Genomic DNA, 15,953 nt, shown 5'->3' with positions numbered 1-15,953 from the left:
CACTTACTTTGGACCAGAACGTCGGTATGTCATTTATATGTTTTCGAGCAAAATCATATCTCAACTGTTAATTTTTCTGAGATATTAACGGTTTTCGGCGGCATGCTCTGCCGGGAAAATTATTATTCCTAAAGACTCGTCGAACTGATTCACCACTAGCATCTACAATTTTTATTTCCTTTAACTTATTTTTTACGTCAACTGCTGACAAGAGTGGGTCGTTCTCGATTTGTTTTAAACAATTTCTCCTGTCGCGGTCGGATAATTTGCATCTACCAGCGCAATTTCGTTTTTCATTTTCAATATTATTAGTGGCTTTACAACGCTTATTGATATTAAATACCGTGCTCTTGTTCTTATTAACTATTTTGGATATTTCTCTTACCGATTTGTTGTTTTTATAATTATTTATTACAATCTGTCTTTCTTCGACTGTAGTCTGACGCTTTTGTGACATTTTGAAGAAATTAACATACGAACACAATGAAATATCACAACACACTGATTTAAGTAGAAATTGCCGACTGCAGCGTCCGGAAAATATCGGTACTTTAAAAAAATTGCTCGTGTACCACTTTGAATGTGAGCATACAGTAACTAGATGAATATGTAAAAATGCCAATATTTTAAAAATCAAACTGTAAAAAAAATCAAAAACGTAATTTTAGTTAAGTTTCAATGTAATGACATAAAATAAACAAGCAAAGGGGGGTTGCACTCCGGGTGTGCAGGCTGAAGTGAAAACTTGAGCGTTGGGCACTTTTTTGTTTGAGCATTTTTAGGTGCGCTCGCGACATGAGAAATTGTACATAAAAAATCAAGTTTATCAAAGCAATGTGGGCACTTTTTGAAGTTTATGTTGAAATCTCCACTCAAAATCATAGGATAATGATCGAATCTTCTATTAATCTTCATCATAAATAGTGTGGAAGCAGCTTTAGAATAAATGAATAAATTTGAATACAAGAACTCTCGTATTGCTTGTAAAGACTGTTTTGGTGAAATATAAACGGCAGCCATTATTATCGTTTGTCCATTAGAATGTAATTATGAAATACATATATCACCAATATTCGAAGCATTAGTGCTAAACATACTGGTATATCTCGCATGCACTTCCATATGATCTGTAAAAAATGTGGCCATAGAATCATCGGACCGATGATAAATAGCCTGAGACTTATGAATCGTCATAGCCAAAGCCGAAACTAGTGAAAAATGTTTTCTTTTCGCCACTATAGTTTTGTTGTTGTTCAGTGGTATTGATAATGTTTGAGCAGAAATTGTCACAGCATCTCTGTCGATTTCCAAGCGTTCAATGTCATTTCTTGCCTTAGTTTTGCGCTTTTGACCAGCAGATTTTGGAAACTTTAATCAAATTCTTGTAATTTCATCATTTTCATTTGATTCAATATGAATTAATGTACCTACAATGCCATTAGATAAACCATCAGCTACATCAATATTTGTAGTTATCATATAAGGCCGGTTGGGAACTAGAATTAATTCGTATGGTAAGCCGCCGGTCTCGTCCGGTTTCATTTTGTGTAACTTTTGTCTAACATAAGCTTCTTGGTCGGCATGACAGCCAACGAAAACATCCGATGCCAATGAAATAATTTTATTTTGATAACTATTCAAAATTGTATTGTTGTATTAGTTGACAGCAATATTTGTAAACATAAGTATTGTTCCTTCCGGACATACAGATTGCGCATATTCTTTAGTAACAAATCTAGATTCAATCACATTCAATTCTTCTTGTGTTCAAATAGTTCCATCTCCTATTTTAGTTAAAATCGAAGAAAATAGTCTATTTTCTTGTCGCATTACTTTCTTGAGTTCAAATTGTTTAAATTTTCGCCAAGGTGTTTCGCCTGAAATTCTATTGCAGGGGGGGCAATTGACGCAAATCTCCGATAAGGATTGCTTCCAATCCACCAAAATCTTTTTGAAGCAAGCCAGTTATTTGCCTCAGACGTGCGCCAATTTGCTGTAATAATTCTGCAGAAACTATGCTTACTTCGTCAATGTTAACCACATTAACATACTGAAATAGGGATCTGTATTGTTTTCATCATATAGCTGAATACACCGCATTTCCGCAATAATTTCAGCTTATTCGTGTCGGAACGGCTTGTACAAAGTAACCATTTCTCTCCTGTGTTCATTGTAGTCTGTAGCCATGTCATAATTACGATATCGTATGACTTTTGGTTCTTCTCGTTCTACATATTCACCTTAGTTATTTTTGTAATATTTACAAACAAACTGAGCAGGAGAAACATTTTCTATAGCATCGGGTCTTTTCTCATATTTGTCAAACCAATTTTCTTTCCATATATCTGTCGAATCGTCTTCAAGTTCACTCAATTGCTTCATTGTCTTCTTTACTCTGTGTCTTTCGATTGGCCATATAGTCGGTATAAATTCGATCGCAGTTGAACTTTTTGACATCGGCTCCCTCAATAGATACAATGCAGCTTCTTGACTCGTCATCTCAGTCTGATTCCAAAGATGGATACTAAGATGTTTAGTAATTTCAAAAATATTGAATTGAGGATGTTCATTCATAACTTCGATGATTTTTCTTTGCAAATTGCTAACGCCCCTATTAGTCTTATTTACGTATTCTACTACGTAAGCTGCACAAGAGTATTCTTCAGTAATAAATTGAAAATCAGTATTAGCTTTTACAACATTGAAAATGAATGGATTGAAAGGATTATGCCATTTTTCCGAAGGTTCTCTTTTTATAAAACCTCGTTAATTCCCGCTCGAATTATCCTTACGTATTCCTCATTTGAATCGATATCATTTTCGCTGTAAAATGAAGCAAAATCATCGTAGTCATAGATTTCGAAATTTTTACTAACTGAATTGTATTTTGCCTTGTAGTGTTGGAAACAATCTTCAGTATCTTTCATAGGTGTTAGAATCATTGTTTCCTTAACAGGCAAAAATGGAGCATCAAATCTACGTTTTTGTTGTCTTCTCGATGCTATTCCTTTATAGCAGGTAAAAGAATGCCTATGAGTTTGCAATTTAATATTACCAGAAGCTTCGGTGGCTGATACTGATATCAAAAAATTTATGAGATCCATGGCTTTATTGTAATCTTTGTTAAGAGCACCTTCAGGAGCATTATCTAACCACGCTAAAATATGTGCATGTGGACTACCTCTGTGTTGAAATTCAATTCTTTTGAAGTAATGCAAAACTCTGTATTGTTTAAAAGGACTAAACCTTTTAGATTGTAATATTTTCATAATAATATTGACTAGCTTGTACTTTTTTCAATGTTATGCAATTATTGCAGATTGTTCTGCAGATATTTCCGAATTGTTTTTCAAATTACTTATAGTAAAGAAAACAGTAGGCTTACCATATTGTCGAATCATTGCAAAAATATCTCTTTTTCTTTCTGCCCAATAATATGCTGAATTCCGAATTGAGCGAAGAAATGCCAAATTGGTCTCAATGCAGCCATGCATATAATCGTCTGACTGTATTTGCTCTTTATTAATTGCAATACCTTGGCCAACATGTCTGAATGCTATAGAAAGAGATTGTTTGATTCGAAACCTCATGATTTTCATCGCCATGTATAGCAAGTGTTGAGGGGTTACACCTCGTCTATCAGATTTCCTAAGTTCACTGGTTGCCATCATGAAAGCTGTGGCAACCACACCATCACGGAATTGCCTAAATTGTCCCAAATATATTTGTGGGAAAGATAATTCTTCAGCGTGCTCCTCGAATAGCAGACTGATTGGAACGTTTCCTGAAAAATACATACATATGTTTATTTTGCAAACTTAACAAAATAAATAAGAAAAGAACAAAAATAAAATAGAGTACCTTCGCCATGAGCAATGCTCAAGGACATATTTTCGTCCCACATCAATGTTTGCTGCTGAGCTATTAAATTTTCGCCAATTGGTACCTGTTCTAAAATGTCATTGTCGCCATCTTCATCAAAGACAATATCATCTGCAACTTCGCATTCATTGTTGTCATTCAAAAAACGATCATCAACTGCAACACCGTAGGAAGTGTAATGAGTAGTGTCTTTCAAATATCGTAACCAAACTTTTATGCTTCTTTTCCTTACTATACCATATACGTAACTAGATTTGTGATTTTTTTTTCGTTTAATATGAACAGTGGTGGCATAATCATCATCTACTTGCCTTGGCAACACTTTAACCATTGTATTCACTTCAATTGGAACATTGATGACGTGTCCATAAATTCCATATTGACCATGTGCATGTCGCAGTCTATGAATTTGCATGAACGGAATTCTTGGAGATATTAACCTTTCGGTTACCAAGTCTAAAGGAAAGTCTTTCAGAGATGCAGGAACAGGTGGATATTTGAATCCATTGTAAACAGACATCGGTGGAATACGTTGCTTTTTAATTGCTGCGTTGCAAGTTGAACATAATTTAATTTCCGGTAAAGCAATGGTTTTATAAAATCAATATTTTTAGTAACTCAAATCCTTTTTGAACCACAGTCTGTCGCAAACATCACAAGCAAGGCCGAATTCATTTGCAACGAAATCTTTCTGAAATTATCGATGCGCAGAGGAGTTTCGTTGAAAATCAGAGTATGTTTGAACCTGAACATTAGGTAAGGAAGCATTTACAATCTGAGAGCGAGGTTGACTTGGAACTATTATATCCGCGACATTGTGAATAGGAGGATTGTCGTCAGAATGGCTTGGTGGACCTGTAATTTGCTCGTTGTGTATTATTTCTGAATGTATGTCATCTGCGGTAAATGGATTGCTGTCCGAGGTATATAAGGCACATCTATGGTAGATCGACCAGCGATTTGGGGAGGTATACTTTGTTGTACAAACGTTTGGTCAGTTGATAATAATTTTAACGTTCTTCGTTTTTCTCTGTATCGTTTACAATAATCTTTGTTCGCTTGTTTCGCTAAGTCTGACTTATGTGGGTGTTTCTCTCTATATCGATTATCATATTCTTTTCTTTTTTGTTTTATTTTTTCTTCTTCATCCTCATAAGTGGAGTCATCTATCGAGTTTTTCTTTTTCTTTTTCGAGCATCATTTGAATCATCCGCATCCATTTTCAAGACAAATCGATAATCAAAATAAAAATGTAGATTTTTTTAAAGCTATAATCGTAGCATATATATTTTTTCGGGTTTTCCTACTTTTCCGGCATTCCCATAATTTTTAGCGATTTTCCGACCGTCGATTCACGTCCCTAGTGAAATTCTCTACTAAATTGAGTATGTTTTCGATTTTTCTGGTTTTCCAACTTTTCCGGCTTTCCCATAATTTTTAGCGATTTTCCGACCATCGAATCATGTTCCTAGTGAAATTCTTTAATAAAATGAGTATATTTTCGATTTTTCAGATTTTCCTACATTTCCGGCTTTCCGATAATTTTTAATTCTTAGCTGAAATGAGCATAGAGTTAATTTTCCTAATTTCCCAAAATTTTTTAATTTTCTTTAATTTTGTAAAAATGTATCAACTTCAAACTTTAAAAATTCGCTGCATCTTTTTAAATGCTAGCGCCAAACTTGTATTCTTGTAATGTAACTGTTGGTAAAATAGGAAGTTGTCTCCCTAGCCGAAGAAAGAGACAGCTGATATATACCTATGCGTACACTAATAGTATTGTACACTATTGTAAACATATATATACCCCACGTGTTTCTCAATTTTTGGATAATTTTATTTAATAACGTGTTGCATTTGTTTATGTACGTATCATGTACGTAACAAAATTTACCAAATAATAATTTTCCGTTTAATATTCATTTATAAAATAAAAATAAAAAACTCTCAATCTCGTCTGTCGCGAGGGCACGAACGAATGCCCATGCAAAGACTGCGTATAGCATGCAGCTCTCTCGCATACCTATACACTCTGAGTATACATAATGCCCCTGCAAAGAGCGCGTATAGTATACATATATTATAAGAATACACGCGGAGTATATCTCTGTAAAATCTCATCTGTCGCGAGAACGGCTGAAAATGCTCACCGACAAAAGTGCCCAACGCGCCATAAGAAGTTTTCACTTCAAAACAAAAATTCGACAATATTACTGCACATATAAGAGATATTTAAGATGAATGATACAAAATAAGTAGTTTTTAGTAGTGTCCCATTTTGAGTGTGAGTAGCTGTATAATGTTGGCTCGTTGTTCGAAGCTCATTTTCGCACCGATAACACAAACATACTGACACTTAAAACGCAATAACTTCATATCCATTTGACGAAATATCATGAAGTTCTCTGACGGACGATCGATAAAAATAGCAGATTCTAACTCCCCAGTCGACATATAGATGGCGCCACCAGGGGCACTGGATTCAAAAGGTTCTGTTTTTTTTGGAACATATCTTGTATATTCACCAGATGAGGAAATTTTTAGCTTAAAACTACCGAAAGTACGATAGCTACCTAAAGCAAAACTACAAAAGCATTAGGTTTAACAGTAGCAAGTAAAGAAGATCTACGATCTGGTGTAACAGAACTCCTTGTACTTTCGCAATTTGAGTGGCCCAAAAGTGGGAGAGTATTTACGGAATTCCGAGCGGATTTCTGTCTTATTTTATATCATATTAGCGCATTCTATATGTCAAATCCTGACTTAGTTTCGTAGGAACTTTTTATTTATGTAGAAAATATTTATGTGCGAGCCTATGTAATTCAAACTAGTGTATTTATTATATCAGTGTAAAGGAATATAGTTTTTTTTTATCCGATTTCTTTCAATTTCAAAGTGTGGTTGATATAAAAATTGTAAATTTTTTGTTTAGATAACTACATTCATCACACTAGAACTATTAACACATACCTATAGGTTTTGTCCGGAAAGTAAATGGACTGAATCGATTTAAAAAAGTTTATTGAACCAATCTTTATAATTATTTAAAACTTTCAAAATAGGCTCCTTCTGCTGTGATGCTGCGCTGCCAGCACGATTTCCAAGCATTGAAGGCATCACGGAAGACATTCTCCGGAATAGCCTTGAAAGCAGAGGTGCATGCTGTTTTGATTCCCTCTGTCAAAATGCTTGCTTTTCAGGCAAAGGAAGGGATCACACCTAAAGATACATGACTTGTCACCTGTGATTACGTTATTTAAGAATTGGGGGTCACTTTCACACATGTTCAAATTTTCTTGGCACACTTCCATTCGCCGCAATTTCTGGCAGTCGCAGATTTACTGAGTTTCACACAGAATTTAATTGCGTACCTCTGTTCTAATGAACGCTGCATTTTCGGCAGATTGACTGAACTTAAATTCCAATCGTTGGGTTTGCTTTCATCCGACCATATTTTACAAAGAAGCTGATGCATGCTCCTTATTCGTGCTTAGCCACCGTCTTTGGATAGCTCGTCCGGCAATCATCGGTCCCCGGCTGTTTCGAACTCTTCATGGTCGGGAAATGGAATATCTGCTCCATCGTCATCGATTGGGGAATCGGGTTCACCTTCTCCTGGCGTTATTCATTCACTGCCATTCAGCAGGCTGGAGAAGTGTAACCTCCTTAATTTTAGTATGCTCTGTGCATCGGTTACTAGATCGCTTCCTTGGGTTCTACAAGAGTATGCTCCGGTGAAACCTTCTGTAAGCCGCCGCATTTTTTGGTAGAACTCCCTTCAACTCTCGGTATCTATCCCATCCCTCACGTGTTGTGGTCGATCGTTATGTTGCTATCTTTTGTAATTGCAGCTTCTCGACGTCGAAGCTTCCTTGTGTTTGTTGACGGGCGTTTTTTGCTGCACATAGGCAGGTGCGAATCTTGGCTGCAACAAGTCCGAGTCGATGTTAGGACTTCGGAGCGCACGCACATTTAAGGCAGTGGAGACATGTCTTCCGTCTCTCACGACATGAACGATCTGGGCCCGAATCGCGGCAGTCGTGAGCGAGCAAGTAATCGTATCGAATGAAATTTCGTAACGTGTCGAGTGTGCGAATCGTCGCACTCGATGCGAAACGAATAGAAATTTTATAAAATAACTTCCCTGGTGTAGCTCTAAATGACATTTTCGAATAACGAAACAAAACAAAAGAAAGAAGTATTTGAATTTTTATTTTAATCATCTATTATTTTATTTATCTTACTTTTCGCCAAGATTTAGCATCTTTCATCGGTGGCCCGGCGGCGTTCAGTTTTAAAGTCAATGACTCCCATAGCTTATTTGCTGCAACTTTGCCTTGCCCACAATTAGGCAAAATATTGTTTGCCAAGTCCTGATTCTGTAGCATAAAGTCACTCATCAAATATTTTTGACGCATATTTATTTTGTTTACATTGGTCCTCAAATTATTAGTTATAATTATATTACATGTTAAATAAACTAAATAAATGAAAAATAGATAACATTTTGCCCCTCGGGTTATTTTTAGCTGATATATTCAAATTTTTTTAATTAATTTGTGCATTAAAGTTTCTCAAATAGCTAACGAATGAAATTTCGATTATTTCGTACAAACGAGAACTCGTTATCGAATGAGAAAATTTCAAATTTCGAAAATGCCTATTCGATAGCGAGTACAACTATCCGAAAACAAAAAAAAAAACTAATAAATTTCGCTCGTTAACGTGTGCCGCGATTTGGGCCCTGGTTGGTGAATTTCGATCCGGAGACAGCCAGGCGGCTTGATGTATTTTCTTATGCTGGATTCTGCTACTAATACCGATAACCATATTTCGGGAACCGGCGAAGTCGATCAGCCTCAAAGTATTTAGGGATGTTTCATCGAGAAGGCTAAATTTACGGACCAAAGATACCTTTTTGGCCACCCTTGCGTTAAAGTCACCAAGGACGATTTTGATATCGTGGCGGGGATAGTTTTCATCCACCGGGGTGAATGACACAACTTGGCGACGGAGTCTCTTGCCCACCACGAATCCCACACTAAATTTGCGCTCATTTATGTGGTCATTGTAGTAAATGATACAAGGGCCTACTCGCCTCAGTTTTTGTCCGTTCACTCTAACGAGGACATCAACCAGCTTGGCAGCGGCACCTTCCCAATTAAGGGACCGGACATTCCAGGTGCATGTCCTCAAGTCGTAATCCCTAATTCGCTTGCAGTAGGGGGTCTCTTATCCGAGCCTTGTTGTTCTTTTTTATTGTGTGCGTTTTTCCACGTAGCAGGTCCCAAATCCAGCGCACAACCCTGCGGAAGGGATTTTTCGCCTTCTCACTTTAGCTCGCCTTCAAACTGATGTTTTTAGGCTACCCTGAGGATACTTGGTCAAAGAGCGGAAGTCGTGAGTTGCTTGAGCCATATGTAAAATAATCGTTTCTGGCCTCTCCAAAGTGAATGGCGATCAGAGAACTTTCCTCGCGTGAATTTCTACACAAGACTCCATACATATACTACATATTTCTAATAACTTTAATTTTTCCAACAAATTTTATGCCTAATTAGTCGGTCAGTGTGAGTTATATAGAGTACAGGCTTTGTCCGGAAAGTAATAGTACTGATTTTCTTCCGCCGCGACTGTACTTCGGAGCATGCGAGCACCAACTGGATTCGGTATAGGGCGTCCTTAGCTAACGAACGAGCGGCTAGTCAGTTGTATCCGAGCACCTGAAGGGTTAGGACAAAAATTTTCGCGCGACGTGAGTGGTCGAAAATGCAGCGTTCGTCAGAGCATCAAGATGAACAAGATGCGTTTACGGAGATTCGATTAATTCAGAAAATTCCGAGAAGTGCTGGTTGAACACCATTAGACTACTTCTTATGAGGTTATTTGAGATCATTAGTCTTTAAGAATAAACCAAACTCTCTTCGAGATTTATAAGTTAATATTGAAGGCACAATTTATGTTAAACGACTTCATTTAGTGGAAAAAATATTCGAAAATTGCGTTGATCGTATTCGTTCCTGCAAAAGAAGTGATGGAGGCCATTTGGATGATGTTATATTCAGGACTTAGTTGTACCAATTGTACGTCACACTAAATAAAAAAAATTTAATTTCCTGTATATACGTCTTTTTTAGGCTTGGTTTTTCTAGTATCTGTTTTATGTTGTTTTTTTGTATTTCTATGAGCTCTATTGTAAGTGAACTTGATTATCTCATCTTTGTCTTTTAGCACTACTTGTTCCATGTTTCTAATTGTGAACTAAAGGCACCACTGATATTAAGTTTGGTGATGTCGAAATTTTTGTTATCAAAAATATAGTGTTTGTGAATTCAAATTTAAATATTTCGTATTCTGGGAGTATTGTGCTATGAGCTTATTGCATTTGCGTCGTTTTCTGCTAATATAATTTGAGTTTTAAATTAGTTCAGTGGTGTTAATATTTCAGCTGAATGCGTTGACTCATTTGAGCTAATATTCATCGTCTGTCTGTGATGGAGTATCGGCTACTACATCTATCTGTTCTTCCATCAACTATTTTATTCTTTTTTTTTTATATGGAAAATATATATTACTCTGTATAGTCCACCTATACATAATATAAAAACAGATACGTATATGAATTTATTAAAAACTATGACGGAAGGTTCATCATTGGTGGCGACTTTAACGCAAACTCACTCATTGGGGATCTCGTTTAACTACAACCAAAGGTCGAGAGCTTCTTAAAGCTATACCAGCAGTTGGATGCAATTTTGTATCTACAGGAAGACCCACTAATTGGCCTAAAGATAGACAGAAATTGCCAGACCTTCTTCACTTCTTTATAATTAATAAACCACCGAAACTCAATTCCTGACCTGACCATTCCCCAGTGCTACTAACTCTGTATGAAAAGCAATTTATTTCGGCCTCCAAACCAATGTTATGTAATAAACACACTAATTGGTATACATTTAAACGTATATTTTGAAAAGTCGACCTAAAGCTTAAGCACATATCGACTGGTATTGAGTTGGACTGTGAGGTTGAGGATTTCACAAAAATAATTCAGAATGCTGCGTGGAAAAGTACACCAAATACCCGCGTGAATCTAAGTGGTACCAAATACCCAAAACATATCTCAGAAAGTATCCATAAAAAGCACAAGCTTCGACGGAGATGGCAGCAAACTAGGTCTTCTGCTCTCAAAACTGAGCTTAACAAATGTACAGCGAAACTAAGAACACAAATTAAACAGTTTAAAAAATTTTCCTTCAAAACTTATTTGGCTAAACTTACAGCTGATAAATCCAGCGACTACTCACTCTGGAAAGCTGCAAGAAATATTAATAAACAAATAAACACGTAAGGAAGGGCTAAGTGGGTGTCACCGAACATTTTATACTCTCGCATAATAAAGTGATAATCGAGATTTCATTATCCGTCATTTACATATTTTATTTTATTTTGCTGTAAAATTAATTAGATTAGTCCATAAGTGGGCGACGCCACGCCCATTTTCAATTTATGAAAAAAAGCCTGGGTGCAGCTTCCTTCTGCCATTTCTTCCGTAAAATTTAGTGTTTCTGACGTTTTTTGTTAGTCGGTTAACGCACTTTTAGTGATTTTCAACACAACCTTTGTATGGGAGGTGGGCATGGTTATTATCCGATTTCTTCCATTTTTGAACTGTATATGGAAATTCCTGAAGGAAACGACTCTATAGAGTTTGGTTGACATAGCTATAGTAGTTTCCGAGATATGTACAAAAACTTAGTAGGGGGCGGGGCCACGCCCGAATTTCACTTTAATATCTTTATTTATGGCTTAGTTATGTCACTTTATAGGTTTTCGGTTTCCGCCATTTTGTGGGCGTGGCAGTTGGCCGATTTTGCCCATCTTCGAACTTAGCCTTCTTATAGAGCCAAGGAATACGTGTACCAAGTTTCATCATGATATCTCAATTTTTACTCAAGTTACAGCTTGCACGGACGGACAGACGGACGGACGGACAGACAGACATCCGGATTTCGACTCTACTCGTCACCCTGATCACTTTGGTATATAGAACCCTATATCGGACTTTTTTAGTTTTAGGACTTACAAACAACCGTTATGTGAACAAAACTATAATACTCTCCTTAGCAACATTGTTGCGAGAGTATAAAAAGAACGTTTGTACGGCGGCCTTCTTAGACGTGTCTGAATCTTTTGACAAAGCTATACAAAGCATACGGGTCTGCTGCTCAAATATGTATTTCAATCTTCTTCTTCTTAATTGGCGTAGACACCGCTTAAGCGATTATAGCCGAGTTAACAACAGCGCGCCAGTCGATTCTTCTTTTCGCTACGTGGCACCAATTGGATATTCCAAGCGAAGCCAGGTCCTTCCAACGGAGTGGAGGTCTTCCTCTTCCTCTACTTCCCCCGGCGGGTACTGCGTCGAATACTTTCAGAGCTGGAGTGTTTCCATCCATCCGGACAACATGACACAGCCAGCGTAGCCGCTGTCTTTCAATTCGCTGAACTATGTCAATGTCGTCGTATATCTCGTACAGCTCATCGTTCCATCGAATGCGATATTCGCCGTGGCCAATGCGCAAAGGACCATAAATCTTTCGCAGAATTTTTCTCTCGAAAACTCGCAACGTCAACTCATCAGTTGTTGACATCGTCCAAGCCTCTGCACCATATAGTACGACGGGAATTATGAGTGACTTATGGAGTTTGGTTTTGTTTGTCGAGAGAGGACTCTACTTTTCAATAGCCTACTCAGTCCGAAGTAGCACCTGTTGGCAAGAGTTATCCTTCGTTGGACTTCTAGGCTGACATTGATGGTGATGTTTACGCTGTTTCCAATATAGACGAAATTATCTTCAACTTCTAAGTTATGACTGTCAACCGTGACGTGAGTGCCAAGTCGCGAGTACGACAACTGTTTGTTTGATGACAGGAGATATTTCGTCTTGCCCTCGTTCACTGCCAGACCCATTTCTTTTTCTTCCTTGTCCAGCCTGGAGAAAGCAGAACTACGGCGTGGGTGTTGAGGCCGCTGATATGATTATCATCGGCATACGCCAGCGGCTGTACATACACTCTTATAGAAGATGGTACCTTCTCTATTTAGTTCTGCAGCTCGAACTATTTTCTCCAGAAGCAGGTTGAAGAAGTCGCACGATAGGGAGTCGCCTTGTCTGAAACCTCGTTTGGTATCGAACGGCTCGGAGAGGTCCTTCCCGATCCTGACGGAGCTTTTGGTGTTACTCAATGTCAGTTTACACAGCCGTATTAGTTTTGCGGGGATACCAAATTCAGACATCGCGGCATAAAGGCAGCTCCTTTTCGTGCTGTCGAAAGCAGCTTTGAAATCGACGAAGAAGTGGTGTGTGTCGATTCTCCTTTCACAGGTCTTTTCCAAGATTCGGCGCATGGTGAATATCTGGTCGGTTTTTGATTTGCCAGGTCTAAAGCCACACTGATAAGGTCCAATCAGTTTGTTGACGGTGAGCTTTAGTCTTTCACACAATACGCTCGATAGAACCTTATATGCGATGTTGAGGAGGCTTATCCCACGGTTGTTGGCACAGATTGTGGGGTCTCCTTTTTTATGGATGGGCAGAACACTTAAATTCCAATCGTTGGGCATGCTTTCGTCCGACCATATTTTACAAAGAAGCTGATGCATGCTCCTTATCAGATCTTCGCCGCCGTGTTTGAATAGCTCGGCCGGCAATCCATCGGCCCCACCGCTTTGTTGTTCTACAGTCTGGTAGAATTGTCATCGATTGGGGAGTCGGGTCCGCCTTTTCCTGGGGTTGTATGTTCACTGCCATTGAGCAGGCGGGAGAAGTGTTCCCTCCGTAACTTAAGTATGCTCTGTGCATTGGTGACAACGCTCTACAAGAACCCCCCGGTTTTGAAACCTTCTGTAAGCCGAATCTTGGCTGCAACAAGATAGTGGTTCGAGTCGATGTTAGGACCTCGGGGCGTGCGCACGTCTAGAACACTGGAGACGTGTCTTCCGTCTATCACAACATGATCCATCTGGTTGATGGCTTTTCGATCCGGAGACAGCCAGGTAGATTGATGTATCTTCTTGTGCTGGAATCTAGTACCACAGATAACCATATTTCGGTCCCCGGCGAAGTCAATCAGCCTCAACCCATTTGGGGATGTTTCGTCGTGGAGGCTAAATTTACCGACCGTAGTGCCAAATATACCTTCTTTGCCCACCCTGGCGTTAAAGTCGCCTAGCACAATTTTGACATCGTGCCGGGGGCAGCTCTCATAAGCGCGCTCCAAGCGCTCATACGTATAGAAGGCATCTTTGGTCACATCGTCCTTCTCTTCCGTCGGGGCATGGGCACATATCAGCGATATGTTGAAGAACCTCGCTTTGATGCGGATAGTGGCTAGACGTTCGTTCACCGGAGTGAATGATAGTACTCGGCGACGGAGTCTCTCTCCCACCACGAATCCAACACCAAACTTGTGCTCCTTTATATGGCCACTGCATTAAATGTCACAAGGACCTACTCGTCTCTGTCCTTGTCCCGTCCATCGCATTTCTTGGACGGCGGTGATGTCAGCCTTTATTTTCGCGAGGACATCAACCAGCTGGGGAGCGGCACCCTCCCAATTAAGGGTATGCACATTCCAGGTGCATGCCCTGATATCGTAGTCCTTATTTCGTTTGCCATGGTCGTCATCAAAATGGGGCTCTCTCATCCGAGGCTGTTGTTCCTTTTCATTGGGGTTTTTTTTACGCGATGGGTCCCAAACCCAGCGCACAACCCTATGTGGGGGACGTTTCGCCTTCTCACTTTAGCTCGCCTTCAAACGGATGTTCTTAGGCTGCCCAGAGAATACTTGGTCAAAGACCGGAAGTCGTGAGCTGCTTGAACCATGTGTAAAAGAATCGTTTTTGGACACACCCAAGTGAATGGCGATCAGGGAACTTTCCTCACTTGCGTGAACTTCTACACATGACTCCATCCTCTCTTCTTTCTTCACGTATGTCTTGTTATGCGTTCCTGGTCTCCATATGGGCGCCGCGTACATTAGCACCCATTGACTCACTTTAGCCAAGAGTGCTCGTTTCCCTGGCTTGGTCCTCCATTATTGGCCATCATCCTCGATAGGGCCACCGTTATTCTCGTCGCTTTTGCACATGCTTTTTCAGTATGCCTGTAGTAGTTAAGTCGCGTGTCTATTACAACGCCTAGGTATTTTAATGACTGCTGAGTCATTATACTATAGCCATCAATATTAAAAGTAGCGTTTTCCACTTTTTTTCACTGCTTCCGTTTTTTGGGCTGCTAGTTGGAGCTTTTTCGCTGTGAGCCAGCTCTTTATTTTTAAAGCGGTGTCTTCACGTAAGCTCTCTACCTGGTTGATTTCTTTTCCTACCACCGTTACCGCAATGTCATCGGCGTACCCGATAATCCGGACCCCTCTTTCTAATGGAAGTCGAAGCACTCCGTCATATAACACGTTCCACAGCAGTGGACCCAGAACTGAGCCTTGTAGTACCCCTCCCGTCACCCTGTACTTTTTTGGTCCATCACCGGTATCATAGAGTAACAGCCTATTCGAAAGGTATTTGGAGATAATTCTCAACAAATACTTTGGTGTTCTTTTGAATTCGATAGCGCTCATTACATATGGCCAATACGCAGAGTTGAACACATTTTTGACGTCAAACGTTACGACTGCGCAGTATTCTTTTGTAACATACATCCACCTCGTTCCTTCCATGGCCTTGCTTGCCACGTTTGTCACTTTTGTGATCGCATCGATGGTTGACCTGCGCTTACGGAAACCAAATTGGTTTTCGGTGAGTGCTGGATATTCTTGCTCCAGATGCTTCTCCAGTCGCACGCATATTATTCTCTCTAAGAGCTCTTTGAAGCTTTGCTTCTTTTAATAGCTTTCTTCAGCTCATGGCGTTTCTTTTTAAATCCTTCGTGCAGGTTTTCGTATTCTGGTGAACTCCGTCTTCTCTGGCAGGAACGCCTGGCTTTGTTGCAATCAGCTCTCAGGCTGTCGATTGCACTATTCCACCAGTATGCAGGCTGTCTGTAAACGTT

The 15,953-nt window shown here is 39.2% G+C and overlaps 1 protein-coding gene across 4 annotated transcripts in view; it reads left to right on the top strand.

Annotated features, from left to right (window-relative positions):
• The window catches only part of LOC126765199 (electroneutral sodium bicarbonate exchanger 1), a 784,165-nt gene that overhangs the window by 753,973 nt on the left and 14,239 nt on the right, over positions 1-15,953 (top strand). The window lies entirely within an intron of this gene.

The sequence above is a fragment of the Bactrocera neohumeralis genome, unplaced genomic scaffold, assembly GCF_024586455.1.
Source record: "Bactrocera neohumeralis isolate Rockhampton unplaced genomic scaffold, APGP_CSIRO_Bneo_wtdbg2-racon-allhic-juicebox.fasta_v2 cluster10, whole genome shotgun sequence".
Classification (NCBI taxonomy): Eukaryota; Metazoa; Arthropoda; class Insecta; order Diptera; family Tephritidae; genus Bactrocera; species Bactrocera neohumeralis.
The sequence above is the reverse complement of the archived record's forward strand: the minus strand, read 5'-3'. Positions and strand labels throughout refer to the sequence as shown.